Below are 25,877 nucleotides of genomic sequence, written 5' to 3'. Positions count from 1 at the left end.
ACTCAGTGGGCTCTTCTGAGCCAGCCAGTTACATAGGGATTCAACAGTCTGAAAAAAGACGTTTATTTCGGGCTGAAAAACACGTTTTGAAAAGTGTGCTGTTCCTGACCTATAAGTTACATGGGGTTGACCAAAGTTGCAGAAACATGTTTATTTCTGCTGAAAAACACGTTTTGACACTTTTTGCACACTGGGGTAAAAGGCTGACTCAGTGGGCTCTTCTGAGCCAGCCAGTTACATAGGGATTCAACAGTCTGAAAAAACGTGTTTATTTCGGGCTGAAAAACACGTTTTGAAAAATGTGCTGTTCCTGACCCATAAGTTACATGGGGTTGACCAAAGTTGCAGAAACATATTTATTTCTGCTGAAAAACACGTTTTGACACTTTTTGCACACTGGGGTAAAAGGCTGACTCAGTGGGCTCTTCTGAGCCAGCCAGTTACATAGGGATTCAACAGTCTGAAAAAAGACGTTTATTTCGGGCTGAAAAACACGTTTTGAAAAGTGTGCTGTTCCTGACCTATAAGTTACATGGGGTTGACCAAAGTTGCAGAAACATGTTTATTTCTGCTGAAAAACACGTTTTGACACTTTTTGCACACTGGGATAAAAGGCTGACTCAGTGGGCTCTTCTGAGCCAGCCAGTTACATAGGGATTCAACAGTCTGAAAAAAGACGTTTATTTCGGGCTGAAAAACACGTTTTGAAAAGTGTGCTGCTCCTGACCTATAAGTTACATGGGGTTTACCAAAGTTGCAGAAACATGTTTATTTCTGCTGAAAAACACGTTTTGACACTTTTTGCACACTGGGGTAAAAGGCTGACTCAGTGGGCTCTTCTGAGCCAGCCAGTTACATAGGGATTCAACAGTCTGAAAAAAGACGTTTATTTCGGGCTGAAAAACACGTTTTGAAAAGTGTGCTGTTCCTGACCTATAAGTTACATGGGGTTGACCAAAGTTGCAGAAACATGTTTATTTCTGCTGAAAAACACGTTTTGACACTTTTTGCACACTGGGATAAAAGGCTGACTCAGTGGGCTCTTCTGAGCCAGCCAGTTACATAGGGATTCAACAGTCTGAAAAAAACGTGTTTATTTCGGGCTGAAAAACACGTTTTGAAAAGTGTGCTATTCCTGACCCATAAGTTACATGGGGTTGACCAAAGTTGCAGAAACATGTTTATTTCTGCTGAAAAACACGTTTTGACACTTTTTGCACACTGGGGTAAAAGGCTGACTCAGTGGGCTCTTCTGAGCCAGCCAGTTACATAGGGATTCAACAGTCTGAAAAAAGACGTTTATTTCGGGCTGAAAAACACGTTTTGAAAAGTGTGCTGTTCCTGACCTATAAGTTACATGGGGTTGACCAAAGTTGCAGAAACATGTTTATTTCTGCTGAAAAACACGTTTTGACACTTTTTGCACACTGGGATAAAAGGCTGACTCAGTGGGCTCTTCTGAGCCAGCCAGTTACATAGGGATTCAACAGTCTGAAAAAACGTGTTTATTTCGGGCTGAAAAACACGTTTTGAAAAATGTGCTGTTCCTGACCCATAAGTTACATGGGGTTGACCAAAGTTGCAGAAACATATTTATTTCTGCTGAAAAACACGTTTTGACACTTTTTGCACACTGGGGTAAAAGGCTGACTCAGTGGGCTCTTCTGAGCCAGCCAGTTACATAGGGATTCAACATTCTGAAAAAAGACGTTTATTTCGGGCTGAAAAACACGTTTTGAAAAGTGTGCTGTTCCTGACCTATAAGTTACATGGGGTTGACCAAAGTTGCAGAAACATGTTTATTTCTGCTGAAAAACACGTTTTGACACTTTTTGCACACTGGGGTAAAAGGCTGACTCAGTGGGCTCTTCTGAGCCAGCCAGTTACATAGGGATTCAACAGTCTGAAAAAGGACGTTTATTTCGGGCTGAAAAACACGTTTTGAAAAGTGAGCTGCTCCTGACCTGTAAGTTACATGGGGTTTACCAAAGTTGCAGAAACATGTTTATTTCTGCTGAAAAACACGTTTTGACACTTTTTGCACACTGGGGTAAAAGGCTGACTCAGTGGGCTCTTCTGAGCAAGCCAGTTACATAGGGATTCAACAGTCTGAAAAAAGACGTTTATTTCGGGCTGAAAAACACGTTTTGAAAAGTGTGCTGCTCCTGACCTATAAGTTACATGGGGTTGACCAAAGTTGCAGAAACATGTTTATTTCTGTTGAAAAACACGTTTTGACAATTTTTGCACACTGGGGTAAAAGGCTGACTCAGTGGGCTCTTCTGAGCCAGCCAGTTACATAGGGATTCAACAGTCTGAAAAAAGACGTTTATTTCGGGCTGAAAAACACGTTTTGAAAAGTGTGTTGCTCCTGTCCTATAACTTACATGGGGTTTACCAAAGTTGCAGAAACATGTTTATTTCTGCTGAAAAACACGTTTTGACACTTTTTGCACACTGGGGTAAAAGGCTGACTCAGTGGGCTCTTCTGAGCAAGCCAGTTACATAGGGATTCAACAGTCTGAAAAAAGACGTTTATTTCGGGCTGAAAAACACGTTTTGAAAAGTGTGCTGCTCCTGACCTATAAGTTACATGGGGTTGACCAAAGTTGCAGAAACATGTTTATTTCTGTTGAAAAACACGTTTTGACAATTTTTGCACACTGGGGTAAAAGGCTGACTCAGTGGGCTCTTCTGAGCCAGCCAGTTACATAGGGATTCAACAGTCTGAAAAAAGACGTTTATTTCGGGCTGAAAAACACGTTTTGAAAAGTGTTGCTCCTGTCCTATAACTTACATGGGGTTTACCAAAGTTGCAGAAACATGTTTATTTCTGCTGAAAAACACGTTTTGACACTTTTTGCACACTGGGGTAAAAGGCTGACTCAGTGGGCTCTTCTGAGCCAGCCAGTTACATAGGGATTCAACAGTCTGAAAAAAGACGTTTATTTCGGGCTGAAAAACACGTTTTGAAAAGTGTGCTGTTCCTGACCTATAAGTTACATGGGGTTGACCAAAGTTGCAGAAACATGTTTATTTCTGCTGAAAAACACGTTTTGACACTTTTTGCACACTGGGATAAAAGGCTGACTCAGTGGGCTCTTCTGAGCCAGCCAGTTACATAGGGATTCAACAGTCTGAAAAAAGACGTTTATTTCGGGCTGAAAAACACGTTTTGAAAAGTGTGCTGTTCCTGACCTATAAGTTACATGGGGTTGACCAAAGTTGCAGAAACATGTTTATTTCTGCTGAAAAACACGTTTTGACACTTTTTGCACACTGGGGTAAAAGGCTGACTCAGTGGGCTCTTCTGAGCCAGCCAGTTACATAGGGATTCAACAGTCTGAAAAAGGACGTTTATTTCGGGCTGAAAAACACGTTTTGAAAAGTGTGCTGTTCCTGACCTATAAGTTACATGGGGTTGACCAAAGTTGCAGAAACATGTTTATTTCTGCTGAAAAACACGTTTTGACACTTTTTGCACACTGGGATAAAAGGCTGACTCAGTGGGCTCTTCTGAGCCAGCCAGTTACATAGGGATTCAACAGTCTGAAAAAAGACGTTTATTTCGGGCTGAAAAACACGTTTTGAAAAGTGTGCTGCTCCTGACCTATAAGTTACATGGGGTTGACCAAAGTTGCAGAAACATGTTTATTTCTGCTGAAAAACACGTTTTGACACTTTTTGCACACTGGGGTAAAAGGCTGACTCAGTGGGCTCTTCTGAGCCAGCCAGATACATAGGGATTCAACAGTCTGAAAAAACGTGTTTATTTCGGGCTGAAAAACACGTTTTGAAAAATGTGCTGTTCCTGACCCATAAGTTACATGGGGTTGACCAAAGTTGCAGAAACATATTTATTTCTGTTGAAAAACACGTTTTGACACTTTTTGCACACTGGGGTAAAAGGCTGACTCAGTGGGCTCTTCTGAGCCAGCCAGTTACATAGGGATTCAACAGTCTGAAAAAAGACGTTTATTTCGGGCTGAAAAACACGTTTTGAAAAGTGTGCTGTTCCTGACCTATAAGTTACATGGGGTTGACCAAAGTTGCAGAAACATGTTTATTTCTGCTGAAAAACACGTTTTGACACTTTTTGCACACTGGGATAAAAGGCTGACTCAGTGGGCTCTTCTGAGCCAGCCAGTTACATAGGGATTCAACAGTCTGAAAAAAGACGTTTATTTCGGGCTGAAAAACACGTTTTGAAAAGTTGCTGTTCCTGACCTATAAGTTACATGGGGTTGACCAAAGTTGCAGAAACATGTTTATTTCTGCTGAAAAACACGTTTTGACACTTTTTGCACACTGGGGTAAAAGGCTGACTCAGTGGGCTCTTCTGAGCCAGCCAGTTACATAGGGATTCAACAGTCTGAAAAAGGACGTTTATTTCGGGCTGAAAAACACGTTTTGAAAAGTGTGCTGTTCCTGACCTATAAGTTACATGGGGTTGACCAAAGTTGCAGAAACATGTTTATTTCTGCTGAAAAACACGTTTTGACACTTTTTGCACACTGGGATAAAAGGCTGACTCAGTGGGCTCTTCTGAGCCAGCCAGTTACATAGGGATTCAACAGTCTGAAAAAAGACGTTTATTTCGGGCTGAAAAACACGTTTTGAAAAGTGTGCTGCTCCTGACCTATAAGTTACATGGGGTTGACCAAAGTTGCAGAAACATGTTTATTTCTGCTGAAAAACACGTTTTGACACTTTTTGCACACTGGGGTAAAAGGCTGACTCAGTGGGCTCTTCTGAGCCAGCCAGATACATAGGGATTCAACAGTCTGAAAAAACGTGTTTATTTCGGGCTGAAAAACACGTTTTGAAAAATGTGCTGTTCCTGACCCATAAGTTACATGGGGTTGACCAAAGTTGCAGAAACATATTTATTTCTGCTGAAAAACACGTTTTGACACTTTTTGCACACTGGGGTAAAAGGCTGACTCAGTGGGCTCTTCTGAGCCAGCCAGTTACATAGGGATTCAACAGTCTGAAAAAAGACGTTTATTTCGGGCTGAAAAACACGTTTTGAAAAGTGTGCTGTTCCTGACCTATAAGTTACATGGGGTTGACCAAAGTTGCAGAAACATGTTTATTTCTGCTGAAAAACACGTTTTGACACTTTTTGCACACTGGGATAAAAGGCTGACTCAGTGGGCTCTTCTGAGCCAGCCAGTTACATAGGGATTCAACAGTCTGAAAAAACGTGTTTATTTCGGGCTGAAAAACACGTTTTGAAAAATGTGCTGTTCCTGACCCATAAGTTACATGGGGTTGACCAAAGTTGCAGAAACATATTTATTTCTGCTGAAAAACACGTTTTGACACTTTTTGCACACTGGGGTAAAAGGCTGACTCAGTGGGCTCTTCTGAGCCAGCCAGTTACATAGGGATTCAACATTCTGAAAAAAGACGTTTATTTCGGGCTGAAAAACACGTTTTGAAAAGTGTGCTGTTCCTGACCTATAAGTTACATGGGGTTGACCAAAGTTGCAGAAACATGTTTATTTCTGCTGAAAAACACGTTTTGACAATTTTTGCACACTGGGGTAAAAGGCTGACTCAGTGGGCTCTTCTGAGCCAGCCAGTTACATAGGGATTCAACAGTCTGAAAAAGGACGTTTATTTCGGGCTGAAAAACACGTTTTGAAAAGTGAGCTGCTCCTGACCTATAAGTTACATGGGGTTTACCAAAGTTGCAGAAACATGTTTATTTCTGCTGAAAAACACGTTTTGACACTTTTTGCACACTGGGGTAAAAGGCTGACTCAGTGGGCTCTTCTGAGCAAGCCAGTTACATAGGGATTCAACAGTCTGAAAAAAGACGTTTATTTCGGGCTGAAAAACACGTTTTGAAAAGTGTGCTGCTCCTGACCTATAAGTTACATGGGGTTGACCAAAGTTGCAGAAACATGTTTATTTCTGTTGAAAAACACGTTTTGACAATTTTTGCACACTGGGGTAAAAGGCTGACTCAGTGGGCTCTTCTGAGCCAGCCAGTTACATAGGGATTCAACAGTCTGAAAAAAGACGTTTATTTCGGGCTGAAAAACACGTTTTGAAAAGTGTGTTGCTCCTGTCCTATAACTTACATGGGGTTTACCAAAGTTGCAGAAACATGTTTATTTCTGCTGAAAAACACGTTTTGACACTTTTTGCACACTGGGGTAAAAGGCTGACTCAGTGGGCTCTTCTGAGCAAGCCAGTTACATAGGGATTCAACAGTCTGAAAAAAGACGTTTATTTCGGGCTGAAAAACACGTTTTGAAAAGTGTGCTGTTCCTGACCTATAAGTTACATGGGGTTGACCAAAGTTGCAGAAACATGTTTATTTCTGCTGAAAAACACGTTTTGACACTTTTTGCACACTGGGGTAAAAGGCTGACTCAGTGGGCTCTTCTGAGCCAGCCAGTTACATAGGGATTCAACAGTCTGAAAAAACGTGTTTATTTCGGGCTGAAAAACACGTTTTGAAAAATGTGCTGTTCCTGACCCATAAGTTACATGGGGTTGACCAAAGTTGCAGAAACATATTTATTTCTGCTGAAAAACACGTTTTGACACTTTTTGCACACTGGGGTAAAAGGCTGACTCAGTGGGCTCTTCTGAGCCAGCCAGTTACATAGGGATTCAACAGTCTGAAAAAAGACGTTTATTTCGGGCTGAAAAACACGTTTTGAAAAGTGTGCTGTTCCTGACCTATAAGTTACATGGGGTTGACCAAAGTTGCAGAAACATGTTTATTTCTGCTGAAAAACACGTTTTGACACTTTTTGCACACTGGGATAAAAGGCTGACTCAGTGGGCTCTTCTGAGCCAGCCAGTTACATAGGGATTCAACAGTCTGAAAAAAGACGTTTATTTTCACTGAAAAACACGTTTTGACACTTTTTGCACACTGGGGTAAAAGGCTGACTCAGTGGGCTCTTCTGAGCCAGCCAGTTACATAGGGATTCAACAGTCTGAAAAAAGACGTTTATTTCGGGCTGAAAAACACGTTTTGAAAAGTGTGCTGTTCCTGACCTATAAGTTACATGGGGTTGACCAAAGTTGCAGAAACATGTTTATTTCTGCTGAAAAACACGTTTTGACACTTTTTGCACACTGGGGTAAAAGGCTGACTCAGTGGGCTCTTCTGAGCCAGCCAGTTACATAGGGATTCAACAGTCTGAAAAAACGTGTTTATTTCGGGCTGAAAAACACGTTTTGAAAAATGTGCTGTTCCTGACCCATAAGTTACATGGGGTTGACCAAAGTTGCAGAAACATATTTATTTCTGCTGAAAAACACGTTTTGACACTTTTTGCACACTGGGGTAAAAGGCTGACTCAGTGGGCTCTTCTGAGCCAGCCAGTTACATAGGGATTCAACAGTCTGAAAAAAGACGTTTATTTCGGGCTGAAAAACACGTTTTGAAAAGTGTGCTGTTCCTGACCTATAAGTTACATGGGGTTGACCAAAGTTGCAGAAACATGTTTATTTCTGCTGAAAAACACGTTTTGACACTTTTTGCACACTGGGGTAAAAGGCTGACTCAGTGGGCTCTTCTGAGCCAGCCAGTTACATAGGGATTCAACAGTCTGAAAAAACGTGTTTATTTCGGGCTGAAAAACACGTTTTGAAAAATGTGCTGTTCCTGACCCATAAGTTACATGGGGTTGACAAAAGTTGCAGAAACATATTTATTTCTGCTGAAAAACACGTTTTGACACTTTTTGCACACTGGGGTAAAAGGCTGACTCAGTGGGCTCTTCTGAGCCAGCCAGTTACATAGGGATTCAACAGTCTGAAAAAAGACGTTTATTTCGGGCTGAAAAACACGTTTTGAAAAGTGTGCTGTTCCTGACCTATAAGTTACATGGGGTTGACCAAAGTTGCAGAAACATGTTTATTTCTGCTGAAAAACACGTTTTGACACTTTTTGCACACTGCGATAAAAGGCTGACTCAGTGGGCTCTTCTGAGCCAGCCAGTTACATAGGGATTCAACAGTCTGAAAAAAGACGTTTATTTTCACTGAAAAACACGTTTTGACACTTTTTGCACACTGGGGTAAAAGGCTGACTCAGTGGGCTCTTCTGAGCCAGCCAGTTACATAGGGATTCAACAGTCTGAAAAAAGACGTTTATTTCGGGCTGAAAAACACGTTTTGAAAAGTGTGCTGTTCCTGACCTATAAGTTACATGGGGTTGACCAAAGTTGCAGAAACATGTTTATTTCTGCTGAAAAACACGTTTTGACACTTTTTGCACACTGGGGTAAAAGGCTGACTCAGTGGGCTCTTCTGAGCCAGCCAGTTACATAGGGATTCAACAGTCTGAAAAAACGTGTTTATTTCGGGCTGAAAAACACGTTTTGAAAAATGTGCTGTTCCTGACCCATAAGTTACATGGGGTTGACCAAAGTTGCAGAAACATATTTATTTCTGCTGAAAAACACGTTTTGACACTTTTTGCACACTGGGGTAAAAGGCTGACTCAGTGGGCTCTTCTGAGCCAGCCAGTTACATAGGGATTCAACAGTCTGAAAAAAGACGTTTATTTCGGGCTGAAAAACACGTTTTGAAAAGTGTGCTGTTCCTGACCTATAAGTTACATGGGGTTGACCAAAGTTGCAGAAACATGTTTATTTCTGCTGAAAAACACGTTTTGACACTTTTTGCACACTGGGATAAAAGGCTGACTCAGTGGGCTCTTCTGAGCCAGCCAGTTACATAGGGATTCAACAGTCTGAAAAAAGACGTTTATTTCGGGCTGAAAAACACGTTTTGAAAAGTGTGCTGCTCCTGACCTATAAGTTACATGGGGTTTACCAAAGTTGCAGAAACATGTTTATTTCTGCTGAAAAACACGTTTTGACACTTTTTGCACACTGGGGTAAAAGGCTGACTCAGTGGGCTCTTCTGAGCCAGCCAGTTACATAGGGATTCAACAGTCTGAAAAAAGACGTTTATTTCGGGCTGAAAAACACGTTTTGAAAAGTGTGCTGTTCCTGACCTATAAGTTACATGGGGTTGACCAAAGTTGCAGAAACATGTTTATTTCTGCTGAAAAACACGTTTTGACACTTTTTGCACACTGGGATAAAAGGCTGACTCAGTGGGCTCTTCTGAGCCAGCCAGTTACATAGGGATTCAACAGTCTGAAAAAAACGTGTTTATTTCGGGCTGAAAAACACGTTTTGAAAAGTGTGCTATTCCTGACCCATAAGTTACATGGGGTTGACCAAAGTTGCAGAAACATGTTTATTTCTGCTGAAAAACACGTTTTGACACTTTTTGCACACTGGGGTAAAAGGCTGACTCAGTGGGCTCTTCTGAGCCAGCCAGTTACATAGGGATTCAACAGTCTGAAAAAAGACGTTTATTTCGGGCTGAAAAACACGTTTTGAAAAGTGTGCTGTTCCTGACCTATAAGTTACATGGGGTTGACCAAAGTTGCAGAAACATGTTTATTTCTGCTGAAAAACACGTTTTGACACTTTTTGCACACTGGGATAAAAGGCTGACTCAGTGGGCTCTTCTGAGCCAGCCAGTTACATAGGGATTCAACAGTCTGAAAAAACGTGTTTATTTCGGGCTGAAAAACACGTTTTGAAAAATGTGCTGTTCCTGACCCATAAGTTACATGGGGTTGACCAAAGTTGCAGAAACATATTTATTTCTGCTGAAAAACACGTTTTGACACTTTTTGCACACTGGGGTAAAAGGCTGACTCAGTGGGCTCTTCTGAGCCAGCCAGTTACATAGGGATTCAACATTCTGAAAAAAGACGTTTATTTCGGGCTGAAAAACACGTTTTGAAAAGTGTGCTGTTCCTGACCTATAAGTTACATGGGGTTGACCAAAGTTGCAGAAACATGTTTATTTCTGCTGAAAAACACGTTTTGACACTTTTTGCACACTGGGGTAAAAGGCTGACTCAGTGGGCTCTTCTGAGCCAGCCAGTTACATAGGGATTCAACAGTCTGAAAAAGGACGTTTATTTCGGGCTGAAAAACACGTTTTGAAAAGTGAGCTGCTCCTGACCTGTAAGTTACATGGGGTTTACCAAAGTTGCAGAAACATGTTTATTTCTGCTGAAAAACACGTTTTGACACTTTTTGCACACTGGGGTAAAAGGCTGACTCAGTGGGCTCTTCTGAGCAAGCCAGTTACATAGGGATTCAACAGTCTGAAAAAAGACGTTTATTTCGGGCTGAAAAACACGTTTTGAAAAGTGTGCTGCTCCTGACCTATAAGTTACATGGGGTTGACCAAAGTTGCAGAAACATGTTTATTTCTGCTGAAAAACACGTTTTGACACTTTTTGCACACTGGGATAAAAGGCTGACTCAGTGGGCTCTTCTGAGCCAGCCAGTTACATAGGGATTCAACAGTCTGAAAAAACGTGTTTATTTCGGGCTGAAAAACACGTTTTGAAAAATGTGCTGTTCCTGACCCATAAGTTACATGGGGTTGACCAAAGTTGCAGAAACATATTTATTTCTGCTGAAAAACACGTTTTGACACTTTTTGCACACTGGGGTAAAAGGCTGACTCAGTGGGCTCTTCTGAGCCAGCCAGTTACATAGGGATTCAACATTCTGAAAAAAGACGTTTATTTCGGGCTGAAAAACACGTTTTGAAAAGTGTGCTGTTCCTGACCTATAAGTTACATGGGGTTGACCAAAGTTGCAGAAACATGTTTATTTCTGCTGAAAAACACGTTTTGACAATTTTTGCACACTGGGGTAAAAGGCTGACTCAGTGGGCTCTTCTGAGCCAGCCAGTTACATAGGGATTCAACAGTCTGAAAAAGGACGTTTATTTCGGGCTGAAAAACACGTTTTGAAAAGTGAGCTGCTCCTGACCTATAAGTTACATGGGGTTTACCAAAGTTGCAGAAACATGTTTATTTCTGCTGAAAAACACGTTTTGACACTTTTTGCACACTGGGGTAAAAGGCTGACTCAGTGGGCTCTTCTGAGCAAGCCAGTTACATAGGGATTCAACAGTCTGAAAAAAGACGTTTATTTCGGGCTGAAAAACACGTTTTGAAAAGTGTGCTGCTCCTGACCTATAAGTTACATGGGGTTGACCAAAGTTGCAGAAACATGTTTATTTCTGTTGAAAAACACGTTTTGACAATTTTTGCACACTGGGGTAAAAGGCTGACTCAGTGGGCTCTTCTGAGCCAGCCAGTTACATAGGGATTCAACAGTCTGAAAAAAGACGTTTATTTCGGGCTGAAAAACACGTTTTGAAAAGTGTGTTGCTCCTGTCCTATAACTTACATGGGGTTTACCAAAGTTGCAGAAACATGTTTATTTCTGCTGAAAAACACGTTTTGACACTTTTTGCACACTGGGGTAAAAGGCTGACTCAGTGGGCTCTTCTGAGCAAGCCAGTTACATAGGGATTCAACAGTCTGAAAAAAGACGTTTATTTCGGGCTGAAAAACACGTTTTGAAAAGTGTGCTGTTCCTGACCTATAAGTTACATGGGGTTGACCAAAGTTGCAGAAACATGTTTATTTCTGCTGAAAAACACGTTTTGACACTTTTTGCACACTGGGATAAAAGGCTGACTCAGTGGGCTCTTCTGAGCCAGCCAGTTACATAGGGATTCAACAGTCTGAAAAAAGACGTTTATTTCGGGCTGAAAAACACGTTTTGAAAAGTGTGCTGTTCCTGACCTATAAGTTACATGGGGTTGACCAAAGTTGCAGAAACATGTTTATTTCTGCTGAAAAACACGTTTTGACACTTTTTGCACACTGGGGTAAAAGGCTGACTCAGTGGGCTCTTCTGAGCCAGCCAGTTACATAGGGATTCAACAGTCTGAAAAAGGACGTTTATTTCGGGCTGAAAAACACGTTTTGAAAAGTGTGCTGTTCCTGACCTATAAGTTACATGGGGTTGACCAAAGTTGCAGAAACATGTTTATTTCTGCTGAAAAACACGTTTTGACACTTTTTGCACACTGGGATAAAAGGCTGACTCAGTTGGCTCTTCTGAGCCAGCCAGTTACATAGGGATTCAACAGTCTGAAAAAAGACGTTTATTTCGGGCTGAAAAACACGTTTTGAAAAGTGTGCTGCTCCTGACCTATAAGTTACATGGGGTTGACCAAAGTTGCAGAAACATGTTTATTTCTGCTGAAAAACACGTTTTGACACTTTTTGCACACTGGGGTAAAAGGCTGACTCAGTGGGCTCTTCTGAGCCAGCCAGATACATAGGGATTCAACAGTCTGAAAAAACGTGTTTATTTCGGGCTGAAAAACACGTTTTGAAAAGTGTGCTGTTCCTGACCTATAAGTTACATGGGGTTGACCAAAGTTGCAGAAACATGTTTATTTCTGCTGAAAAACACGTTTTGACACTTTTTGCACACTGGGATAAAAGGCTGACTCAGTGGGCTCTTCTGAGCCAGCCAGTTACATAGGGATTCAACAGTCTGAAAAAAGACGTTTATTTCGGGCTGAAAAACACGTTTTGAAAAGTGTGCTGCTCCTGACCTATAAGTTACATGGGGTTGACCAAAGTTGCAGAAACATGTTTATTTCTGCTGAAAAACACGTTTTGACACTTTTTGCACACTGGGGTAAAAGGCTGACTCAGTGGGCTCTTCTGAGCCAGCCAGATACATAGGGATTCAACAGTCTGAAAAAACGTGTTTATTTCGGGCTGAAAAACACGTTTTGAAAAATGTGCTGTTCCTGACCCATAAGTTACATGGGGTTGACCAAAGTTGCAGAAACATATTTATTTCTGCTGAAAAACACGTTTTGACACTTTTTGCACACTGGGGTAAAAGGCTGACTCAGTGGGCTCTTCTGAGCCAGCCAGTTACATAGGGATTCAACAGTCTGAAAAAAGACGTTTATTTCGGGCTGAAAAACACGTTTTGAAAAGTGTGCTGTTCCTGACCTATAAGTTACATGGGGTTGACCAAAGTTGCAGAAACATGTTTATTTCTGCTGAAAAACACGTTTTGACACTTTTTGCACACTGGGATAAAAGGCTGACTCAGTGGGCTCTTCTGAGCCAGCCAGTTACATAGGGATTCAACAGTCTGAAAAAACGTGTTTATTTCGGGCTGAAAAACACGTTTTGAAAAATGTGCTGTTCCTGACCCATAAGTTACATGGGGTTGACCAAAGTTGCAGAAACATATTTATTTCTGCTGAAAAACACGTTTTGACACTTTTTGCACACTGGGGTAAAAGGCTGACTCAGTGGGCTCTTCTGAGCCAGCCAGTTACATAGGGATTCAACATTCTGAAAAAAGACGTTTATTTCGGGCTGAAAAACACGTTTTGAAAAGTGTGCTGTTCCTGACCTATAAGTTACATGGGGTTGACCAAAGTTGCAGAAACATGTTTATTTCTGCTGAAAAACACGTTTTGACACTTTTTGCACACTGGGGTAAAAGGCTGACTCAGTGGGCTCTTCTGAGCCAGCCAGTTACATAGGGATTCAACAGTCTGAAAAAGGACGTTTATTTCGGGCTGAAAAACACGTTTTGAAAAGTGAGCTGCTCCTGACCTATAAGTTACATGGGGTTTACCAAAGTTGCAGAAACATGTTTATTTCTGCTGAAAAACACGTTTTGACACTTTTTGCACACTGGGGTAAAAGGCTGACTCAGTGGGCTCTTCTGAGCAAGCCAGTTACATAGGGATTCAACAGTCTGAAAAAAGACGTTTATTTCGGGCTGAAAAACACGTTTTGAAAAGTGTTGCTCCTGTCCTATAACTTACATGGGGTTTACCAAAGTTGCAGAAACATGTTTATTTCTGCTGAAAAACACGTTTTGACACTTTTTGCACACTGGGGTAAAAGGCTGACTCAGTGGGCTCTTCTGAGCCAGCCAGTTACATAGGGATTCAACAGTCTGAAAAAAGACGTTTATTTCGGGCTGAAAAACACGTTTTGAAAAGTGTGCTGTTCCTGACCTATAAGTTACATGGGGTTGACCAAAGTTGCAGAAACATGTTTATTTCTGCTGAAAAACACGTTTTGACACTTTTTGCACACTGGGATAAAAGGCTGACTCAGTGGGCTCTTCTGAGCCAGCCAGTTACATAGGGATTCAACAGTCTGAAAAAAGACGTTTATTTCGGGCTGAAAAACACGTTTTGAAAAGTGTGCTGCTCCTGACCTATAAGTTACATGGGGTTGACCAAAGTTGCAGAAACATGTTTATTTCTGCTGAAAAACACGTTTTGACACTTTTTGCACACTGGGGTAAAAGGCTGACTCAGTGGGCTCTTCTGAGCCAGCCAGATACATAGGGATTCAACAGTCTGAAAAAACGTGTTTATTTCGGGCTGAAAAACACGTTTTGAAAAATGTGCTGTTCCTGACCCATAAGTTACATGGGGTTGACCAAAGTTGCAGAAACATGTTTATTTCTGCTGAAAAACACGTTTTGACACTTTTTGCACACTGGGGTAAAAGGCTGACTCAGTGGGCTCTTCTGAGCCAGCCAGTTACATAGGGATTCAACAGTCTGAAAAAGGACGTTTATTTCGGGCTGAAAAACACGTTTTGAAAAGTGTGCTGTTCCTGACCTATAAGTTACATGGGGTTGACCAAAGTTGCAGAAACATGTTTATTTCTGCTGAAAAACACGTTTTGACACTTTTTGCACACTGGGATAAAAGGCTGACTCAGTGGGCTCTTCTGAGCCAGCCAGTTACATAGGGATTCAACAGTCTGAAAAAAGACGTTTATTTCGGGCTGAAAAACACGTTTTGAAAAGTGTGCTGCTCCTGACCTATAAGTTACATGGGGTTGACCAAAGTTGCAGAAACATGTTTATTTCTGCTGAAAAACACGTTTTGACACTTTTTGCACACTGGGGTAAAAGGCTGACTCAGTGGGCTCTTCTGAGCCAGCCAGATACATAGGGATTCAACAGTCTGAAAAAACGTGTTTATTTCGGGCTGAAAAACACGTTTTGAAAAATGTGCTGTTCCTGACCCATAAGTTACATGGGGTTGACCAAAGTTGCAGAAACATATTTATTTCTGCTGAAAAACACGTTTTGACACTTTTTGCACACTGGGGTAAAAGGCTGACTCAGTGGGCTCTTCTGAGCCAGCCAGTTACATAGGGATTCAACAGTCTGAAAAAAGACGTTTATTTCGGGCTGAAAAACACGTTTTGAAAAGTGTGCTGTTCCTGACCTATAAGTTACATGGGGTTGACCAAAGTTGCAGAAACATGTTTATTTCTGCTGAAAAACACGTTTTGACACTTTTTGCACACTGGGATAAAAGGCTGACTCAGTGGGCTCTTCTGAGCCAGCCAGTTACATAGGGATTCAACAGTCTGAAAAAACGTGTTTATTTCGGGCTGAAAAACACGTTTTGAAAAATGTGCTGTTCCTGACCCATAAGTTACATGGGGTTGACCAAAGTTGCAGAAACATATTTATTTCTGCTGAAAAACACGTTTTGACACTTTTTGCACACTGGGGTAAAAGGCTGACTCAGTGGGCTCTTCTGAGCCAGCCAGTTACATAGGGATTCAACATTCTGAAAAAAGACGTTTATTTCGGGCTGAAAAACACGTTTTGAAAAGTGTGCTGTTCCTGACCTATAAGTTACATGGGGTTGACCAAAGTTGCAGAAACATGTTTATTTCTGCTGAAAAACACGTTTTGACAATTTTTGCACACTGGGGTAAAAGGCTGACTCAGTGGGCTCTTCTGAGCCAGCCAGTTACATAGGGATTCAACAGTCTGAAAAAGGACGTTTATTTCGGGCTGAAAAACACGTTTTGAAAAGTGAGCTGCTCCTGACCTATAAGTTACATGGGGTTTACCAAAGTTGCAGAAACATGTTTATTTCTGCTGAAAAACACGTTTTGACACTTTTTGCACACTGGGGTAAAAGGCTGACTCAGTGGGCTCTTCTGAGCAAGCCAGTTACATAGGGATTCAACAGTCTGAAAAAAGACGTTTATTTCGGGCTGAAAAACACGTTTTGAAAAGTGTGCTGCTCCTGACCTATAAGTTACATGGGGTTGACCAAAGTTGCAGAAACATGTTTATTTCTGTTGAAAAACACGTTTTGACAATTTTTGCACACTGGGGTAAAAGGCTGACTCAGTGGGCTCTTCTGAGCCAGCCAGTTACATAGGGATTCAACAGTCTGAAAAAAGACGTTTATTTCGGGCTGAAAAACACGTTTTGAAAAGTGTGTTGCTCCTGTCCTATAACTTACATGGGGTTTACCAAAGTTGCAGAAACATGTTTATTTCTGCTGAAAAACACGTTTTGACACTTTTTGCACACTGGGGTAAAAGGCTGACTCAGTGGGCTCTTCTGAGCAAGCCAGTTACATAGGGATTCAACAGTCTGAAAAAAGACGTTTATTTCGGGCTGAAAAACACGTTTTGAAAAGTGTGCTGCTCCTGACCTATAAGTTACATGGGGTTGACCAAAGTTGCAGAAACATGTTTATTTCTGTTGAAAAACACGTTTTGACAATTTTTGCACACTGGGGTAAAAGGCTGACTCAGTGGGCTCTTCTGAGCCAGCCAGTTACATAGGGATTCAACAGTCTGAAAAAAGACGTTTATTTCGGGCTGAAAAACACGTTTTGAAAAGTGTTGCTCCTGTCCTATAACTTACATGGGGTTTACCAAAGTTGCAGAAACATGTTTATTTCTGCTGAAAAACACGTTTTGACACTTTTTGCACACTGGGGTAAAAGGCTGACTCAGTGGGCTCTTCTGAGCCAGCCAGTTACATAGGGATTCAACAGTCTGAAAAAAGACGTTTATTTCGGGCTGAAAAACACGTTTTGAAAAGTGTGCTGTTCCTGACCTATAAGTTACATGGGGTTGACCAAAGTTGCAGAAACATGTTTATTTCTGCTGAAAAACACGTTTTGACACTTTTTGCACACTGGGATAAAAGGCTGACTCAGTGGGCTCTTCTGAGCCAGCCAGTTACATAGGGATTCAACAGTCTGAAAAAAGACGTTTATTTCGGGCTGAAAAACACGTTTTGAAAAGTGTGCTGTTCCTGACCTATAAGTTACATGGGGTTGACCAAAGTTGCAGAAACATGTTTATTTCTGCTGAAAAACACGTTTTGACACTTTTTGCACACTGGGGTAAAAGGCTGACTCAGTGGGCTCTTCTGAGCCAGCCAGTTACATAGGGATTCAACAGTCTGAAAAAGGACGTTTATTTCGGGCTGAAAAACACGTTTTGAAAAGTGTGCTGTTCCTGACCTATAAGTTACATGGGGTTGACCAAAGTTGCAGAAACATGTTTATTTCTGCTGAAAAACACGTTTTGACACTTTTTGCACACTGGGATAAAAGGCTGACTCAGTTGGCTCTTCTGAGCCAGCCAGTTACATAGGGATTCAACAGTCTGAAAAAAGACGTTTATTTCGGGCTGAAAAACACGTTTTGAAAAGTGTGCTGCTCCTGACCTATAAGTTACATGGGGTTGACCAAAGTTGCAGAAACATGTTTATTTCTGCTGAAAAACACGTTTTGACACTTTTTGCACACTGGGGTAAAAGGCTGACTCAGTGGGCTCTTCTGAGCCAGCCAGATACATAGGGATTCAACAGTCTGAAAAAACGTGTTTATTTCGGGCTGAAAAACACGTTTTGAAAAGTGTGCTGTTCCTGACCTATAAGTTACATGGGGTTGACCAAAGTTGCAGAAACATGTTTATTTCTGCTGAAAAACACGTTTTGACACTTTTTGCACACTGGGATAAAAGGCTGACTCAGTGGGCTCTTCTGAGCCAGCCAGTTACATAGGGATTCAACAGTCTGAAAAAAGACGTTTATTTCGGGCTGAAAAACACGTTTTGAAAAGTGTGCTGCTCCTGACCTATAAGTTACATGGGGTTGACCAAAGTTGCAGAAACATGTTTATTTCTGCTGAAAAACACGTTTTGACACTTTTTGCACACTGGGGTAAAAGGCTGACTCAGTGGGCTCTTCTGAGCCAGCCAGATACATAGGGATTCAACAGTCTGAAAAAACGTGTTTATTTCGGGCTGAAAAACACGTTTTGAAAAATGTGCTGTTCCTGACCCATAAGTTACATGGGGTTGACCAAAGTTGCAGAAACATATTTATTTCTGCTGAAAAACACGTTTTGACACTTTTTGCACACTGGGGTAAAAGGCTGACTCAGTGGGCTCTTCTGAGCCAGCCAGTTACATAGGGATTCAACAGTCTGAAAAAAGACGTTTATTTCGGGCTGAAAAACACGTTTTGAAAAGTGTGCTGTTCCTGACCTATAAGTTACATGGGGTTGACCAAAGTTGCAGAAACATGTTTATTTCTGCTGAAAAACACGTTTTGACACTTTTTGCACACTGGGATAAAAGGCTGACTCAGTGGGCTCTTCTGAGCCAGCCAGTTACATAGGGATTCAACAGTCTGAAAAAACGTGTTTATTTCGGGCTGAAAAACACGTTTTGAAAAATGTGCTGTTCCTGACCCATAAGTTACATGGGGTTGACCAAAGTTGCAGAAACATATTTATTTCTGCTGAAAAACACGTTTTGACACTTTTTGCACACTGGGGTAAAAGGCTGACTCAGTGGGCTCTTCTGAGCCAGCCAGTTACATAGGGATTCAACATTCTGAAAAAAGACGTTTATTTCGGGCTGAAAAACACGTTTTGAAAAGTGTGCTGTTCCTGACCTATAAGTTACATGGGGTTGACCAAAGTTGCAGAAACATGTTTATTTCTGCTGAAAAACACGTTTTGACACTTTTTGCACACTGGGGTAAAAGGCTGACTCAGTGGGCTCTTCTGAGCCAGCCAGTTACATAGGGATTCAACAGTCTGAAAAAGGACGTTTATTTCGGGCTGAAAAACACGTTTTGAAAAGTGAGCTGCTCCTGACCTATAAGTTACATGGGGTTTACCAAAGTTGCAGAAACATGTTTATTTCTGCTGAAAAACACGTTTTGACACTTTTTGCACACTGGGGTAAAAGGCTGACTCAGTGGGCTCTTCTGAGCAAGCCAGTTACATAGGGATTCAACAGTCTGAAAAAAGACGTTTATTTCGGGCTGAAAAACACGTTTTGAAAAGTGTGCTGCTCCTGACCTATAAGTTACATGGGGTTGACCAAAGTTGCAGAAACATGTTTATTTCTGTTGAAAAACACGTTTTGACAATTTTTGCACACTGGGGTAAAAGGCTGACTCAGTGGGCTCTTCTGAGCCAGCCAGTTACATAGGGATTCAACAGTCTGAAAAAAGACGTTTATTTCGGGCTGAAAAACACGTTTTGAAAAGTGTGTTGCTCCTGTCCTATAACTTACATGGGGTTTACCAAAGTTGCAGAAACATGTTTATTTCTGCTGAAAAACACGTTTTGACACTTTTTGCACACTGGGGTAAAAGGCTGACTCAGTGGGCTCTTCTGAGCAAGCCAGTTACATAGGGATTCAACAGTCTGAAAAAAGACGTTTATTTCGGGCTGAAAAACACGTTTTGAAAAGTGTGCTGCTCCTGACCTATAAGTTACATGGGGTTGACCAAAGTTGCAGAAACATGTTTATTTCTGTTGAAAAACACGTTTTGACAATTTTTGCACACTGGGGTAAAAGGCTGACTCAGTGGGCTCTTCTGAGCCAGCCAGTTACATAGGGATTCAACAGTCTGAAAAAAGACGTTTATTTCGGGCTGAAAAACACGTTTTGAAAAGTGTTGCTCCTGTCCTATAACTTACATGGGGTTTACCAAAGTTGCAGAAACATGTTTATTTCTGCTGAAAAACACGTTTTGACACTTTTTGCACACTGGGGTAAAAGGCTGACTCAGTGGGCTCTTCTGAGCCAGCCAGTTACATAGGGATTCAACAGTCTGAAAAAAGACGTTTATTTCGGGCTGAAAAACACGTTTTGAAAAGTGTGCTGTTCCTGACCTATAAGTTACATGGGGTTGACCAAAGTTGCAGAAACATGTTTATTTCTGCTGAAAAACACGTTTTGACACTTTTTGCACACTGGGATAAAAGGCTGACTCAGTGGGCTCTTCTGAGCCAGCCAGTTACATAGGGATTCAACAGTCTGAAAAAAGACGTTTATTTCGGGCTGAAAAACACGTTTTGAAAAGTGTGCTGTTCCTGACCTATAAGTTACATGGGGTTGACCAAAGTTGCAGAAACATGTTTATTTCTGCTGAAAAACACGTTTTGACACTTTTTGCACACTGGGGTAAAAGGCTGACTCAGTGGGCTCTTCTGAGCCAGCCAGTTACATAGGGATTCAACAGTCTGAAAAAGGACGTTTATTTCGGGCTGAAAAACACGTTTTGAAAAGTGTGCTGTTCCTGACCTATAAGTTACATGGGGTTGACCAAAGTTGCAGAAACATGTTTATTTCTGCTGAAAAACACGTTTTGACACTTTTTGCACACTGGGATAAAAGGCTGACTCAGTGGGCTCTTCTGAGCCAGCCAGTTACATAGGGATTCAACAGTGTGAAAAAAGACGTTTATTTCGGGCTGAAAAACACGTTTTGAAAAGTGTGCTGCTCCTGACCTATAAGTTACATGGGGTTGACCAAAGTTGCAGAAACATGTTTATTTCTGCTGAAAAACACGTTTTGACACTTTTTGCACACTGGGGTAAAAGGCTGACTCAGTGGGCTCTTCTGAGCCAGCCAGATACATAGGGATTCAACAGTCTGAAAAAACGTGTTTATTTCGGGCTGAAAAACACGTTTTGAAAAATGTGCTGTTCCTGACCCATAAGTTACATGGGGTTGACCAAAGTTGCAGAAACATATTTATTTCTGCTGAAAAACACGTTTTGACACTTTTTGCACACTGGGGTAAAAGGCTGACTCAGTGGGCTCTTCTGAGCCAGCCAGTTACATAGGGATTCAACAGTCTGAAAAAAGACGTTTATTTCGGGCTGAAAAACACGTTTTGAAAAGTGTGCTGTTCCTGACCTATAAGTTACATGGGGTTGACCAAAGTTGCAGAAACATGTTTATTTCTGCTGAAAAACACGTTTTGACACTTTTTGCACACTGGGATAAAAGGCTGACTCAGTGGGCTCTTCTGAGCCAGCCAGTTACATAGGGATTCAACAGTCTGAAAAAAGACGTTTATTTCGGGCTGAAAAACACGTTTTGAAAAGTGTGCTGTTCCTGACCTATAAGTTACATGGGGTTGACCAAAGTTGCAGAAACATGTTTATTTCTGCTGAAAAACACGTTTTGACACTTTTTGCACACTGGGGTAAAAGGCTGACTCAGTGGGCTCTTCTGAGCCAGCCAGTTACATAGGGATTCAACAGTCTGAAAAAACGTGTTTATTTCGGGCTGAAAAACACGTTTTGAAAAATGTGCTGTTCCTGACCCATAAGTTACATGGGGTTGACCAAAGTTGCAGAAACATATTTATTTCTGCTGAAAAACACGTTTTGACACTTTTTGCACACTGGGGTAAAAGGCTGACTCAGTGGGCTCTTCTGAGCCAGCCAGTTACATAGGGATTCAACAGTCTGAAAAAAGACGTTTATTTCGGGCTGAAAAACACGTTTTGAAAAGTGTGCTGTTCCTGACCTATAAGTTACATGGGGTTGACCAAAGTTGCAGAAACATGTTTATTTCTGCTGAAAAACACGTTTTGACACTTTTTGCACACTGGGATAAAAGGCTGACTCAGTGGGCTCTTCTGAGCCAGCCAGTTACATAGGGATTCAACAGTCTGAAAAAAGACGTTTATTTCTGCTGAAAAACACGTTTTGACACTTTTTGCACACTGGGGTAAAAGGCTGACTCAGTGGGCTCTTCTGAGCCAGCCAGATACATAGGGATTCAACAGTCTGAAAAAACGTGTTTATTTCGGGCTGAAAAACACGTTTTGAAAAATGTGCTGTTCCTGACCCATAAGTTACATGGGGTTGACCAAAGTTGCAGAAACATATTTATTTCTGCTGAAAAACACGTTTTGACACTTTTTGCACACTGGGGTAAAAGGCTGACTCAGTGGGCTCTTCTGAGCCAGCCAGTTACATAGGGATTCAACAGTCTGAAAAAAGACGTTTATTTCGGGCTGAAAAACACGTTTTGAAAAGTGTGCTGTTCCTGACCTATAAGTTACATGGGGTTGACCAAAGTTGCAGAAACATGTTTATTTCTGCTGAAAAACACGTTTTGACACTTTTTGCACACTGGGATAAAAGGCTGACTCAGTGGGCTCTTCTGAGCCAGCCAGTTACATAGGGATTCAACAGTTTGAAAAAAGACGTTTATTTCGGGCTGAAAAACACGTTTTGAAAAGTGTGCTATTCCTGACCCATAAGTTACATGGGGTTGACCAAAGTTGCAGAAACATGTTTATTTCTGCTGAAAAACACGTTTTGACACTTCTTGCACACTGGGGTAAAAGGCTGACTCAGTGGGCTCTTCTGAGCCAGCCAGTTACATAGGGATTCAACAGTCTGAAAAAACGTGTTTATTTCGGGCTGAAAAACACGTTTTGAAAAATGTGCTGTTCCTGACCCATAAGTTACATGGGGTTGACCAAAGTTGCAGAAACATGTTTATTTCTGCTGAAAAACACGTTTTGACACTTTTTGCACACTGGGGTAAAAGGCTGACTCAGTGGGCTCTTCTGAGCCAGCCAGTTACATAGGGATTCAACAGTCTGAAAAAAGACGTTTATTTCGGGCTGAAAAACACGTTTTGAAAAGTGTGCTGTTCCTGACCTATAAGTTACATGGGGTTGACCAAAGTTGCAGAAACATGTTTATTTCTGCTGAAAAACACGTTTTGACACTTTTTGCACACTGGGATAAAAGGCTGACTCAGTGGGCTCTTCTGAGCCAGCCAGTTACATAGGGATTCAACAGTCTGAAAAAAGACGTTTATTTCGGGCTGAAAAACACGTTTTGAAAAGTGTGCTGTTCCTGACCTATAAGTTACATGGGGTTGACCAAAGTTGCAGAAACATGTTTATTTCTGCTGAAAAACACGTTTTGACACTTTTTGCACACTGGGGTAAAAGGCTGACTCAGTGGGCTCTTCTGAGCCAGCCAGTTACATAGGGATTCAACAGTCTGAAAAAGGACGTTTATTTCGGGCTGAAAAACACGTTTTGAAAAGTGTGCTGTTCCTGACCTATAAGTTACATGGGGTTGACCAAAGTTGCAGAAACATGTTTATTTCTGCTGAAAAACACGTTTTGACACTTTTTGCACACTGGGATAAAAGGCTGACTCAGTGGGCTCTTCTGAGCCAGCCAGTTACATAGGGATTCAACAGTCTGAAAAAAGACGTTTATTTCGGGCTGAAAAACACGTTTTGAAAAGTGTGCTGCTCCTGACCTATAAGTTACATGGGGTTGACCAAAGTTGCAGAAACATGTTTATTTCTGCTGAAAAACACGTTTTGACACTTTTTGCACACTGGGGTAAAAGGCTGACTCAGTGGGCTCTTCTGAGCCAGCCAGATACATAGGGATTCAACAGTCTGAAAAAACGTGTTTATTTCGGGCTGAAAAACACGTTTTGAAAAATGTGCTGTTCCTGACCCATAAGTTACATGGGGTTGACCAAAGTTGCAGAAACATATTTATTTCTGCTGAAAAACACGTTTTGACACTTTTTGCACACTGGGGTAAAAGGCTGACTCAGTGGGCTCTTCTGAGCCAGCCAGTTACATAGGGATTCAACAGTCTGAAAAAAGACGTTTATTTCGGGCTGAAAAACACGTTTTGAAAAGTGTGCTGTTCCTGACCTATAAGTTACATGGGGTTGACCAAAGTTGCAGAAACATGTTTATTTCTGCTGAAAAACACGTTTTGACACTTTTTGCACACTGGGATAAAAGGCTGACTCAGTGGGCTCTTCTGAGCCAGCCAGTTACATAGGGATTCAACAGTCTGAAAAAAGACGTTTATTTCGGGCTGAAAAACACGTTTTGAAAAGTGTGCTGTTCCTGACCTATAAGTTACATGGGGTTGACCAAAGTTGCAGAAACATGTTTATTTCTGCTGAAAAACACGTTTTGACACTTTTTGCACACTGGGGTAAAAGGCTGACTCAGTGGGCTCTTCTGAGCCAGCCAGTTACATAGGGATTCAACAGTCTGAAAAAACGTGTTTATTTCGGGCTGAAAAACACGTTTTGAAAAATGTGCTGTTCCTGACCCATAAGTTACATGGGGTTGACCAAAGTTGCAGAAACATATTTATTTCTGCTGAAAAACACGTTTTGACACTTTTTGCACACTGGGGTAAAAGGCTGACTCAGTGGGCTCTTCTGAGCCAGCCAGTTACATAGGGATTCAACAGTCTGAAAAAAGACGTTTATTTCGGGCTGAAAAACACGTTTTGAAAAGTGTGCTGTTCCTGACCTATAAGTTACATGGGGTTGACCAAAGTTGCAGAAACATGTTTATTTCTGCTGAAAAACACGTTTTGACACTTTTTGCACACTGGGATAAAAGGCTGACTCAGTGGGCTCTTCTGAGCCAGCCAGTTACATAGGGATTCAACAGTTTGAAAAAAGACGTTTATTTCGGGCTGAAAAACACGTTTTGAAAAGTGTGCTATTCCTGACCCATAAGTTACATGGGGTTGACCAAAGTTGCAGAAACATGTTTATTTCTGCTGAAAAACACGTTTTGACACTTTTTGCACACTGGGGTAAAAGGCTGACTCAGTGGGCTCTTCTGAGCCAGCCAGTTACATAGGGATTCAACAGTCTGAAAAAACGTGTTTATTTCGGGCTGAAAAACACGTTTTGAAAAATGTGCTGTTCCTGACCCATAAGTTACATGGGGTTGACCAAAGTTGCAGAAACATGTTTATTTCTGCTGAAAAACACGTTTTGACACTTTTTGCACACTGGGGTAAAAGGCTGACTCAGTGGGCTCTTCTGAGCCAGCCAGTTACATAGGGATTCAACAGTCTGAAAAAAGACGTTTATTTCGGGCTGAAAAACACGTTTTGAAAAGTGTGCTGTTCCTGACCTATAAGTTACATGGGGTTGACCAAAGTTGCAGAAACATGTTTATTTCTGCTGAAAAACACGTTTTGACACTTTTTGCACACTGGGATAAAAGGCTGACTCAGTGGGCTCTTCTGAGCCAGCCAGTTACATAGGGATTCAACAGTCTGAAAAAAGACGTTTATTTCGGGCTGAAAAACACGTTTTGAAAAGTGTGCTGTTCCTGACCTATAAGTTACATGGGGTTGACCAAAGTTGCAGAAACATGTTTATTTCTGCTGAAAAACACGTTTTGACACTTTTTGCACACTGGGGTAAAAGGCTGACTCAGTGGGCTCTTCTGAGCCAGCCAGTTACATAGGGATTCAACAGTCTGAAAAAGGACGTTTATTTCGGGCTGAAAAACACGTTTTGAAAAGTGTGCTGCTCCTGACCTATAAGTTACATGGGGTTTACCAAAGTTGCAGAAACATGTTTATTTCTGCTGAAAAACACGTTTTGACACTTTTTGCACACTGGGGTAAAAGGCTGACTCAGTGGGCTCTTCTGAGCCAGCCAGATACATAGGGATTCAACAGTCTGAAAAAACGTGTTTATTTCGGGCTGAAAAACACGTTTTGAAAAATGTGCTGTTCCTGACCCATAAGTTACATGGGGTTGACCAAAGTTGCAGAAACATATTTATTTCTGCTGAAAAACACGTTTTGACACTTTTTGCACACTGGGGTAAAAGGCTGACTCAGTGGGCTCTTCTGAGCCAGCCAGTTACATAGGGATTCAACAGTGTGAAAAAAGACGTTTATTTCGGGCTGAAAAACACGTTTTGAAAAGTGTGCTGTTCCTGACCTATAAGTTACATGGGGTTGACCAAAGTTGCAGAAACATGTTTATTTCTGCTGAAAAACACGTTTTGACACTTTTTGCACACT

This window comes from Lepisosteus platostomus, chromosome 20 (assembly GCF_059453375.1).
Source record: "Lepisosteus platostomus isolate fLepPlt1 chromosome 20, fLepPlt1.hap1, whole genome shotgun sequence".
Taxonomy (NCBI): Eukaryota; Metazoa; Chordata; class Actinopteri; order Semionotiformes; family Lepisosteidae; genus Lepisosteus; species Lepisosteus platostomus.
Note: the sequence above shows the minus strand (reverse complement) of the source record.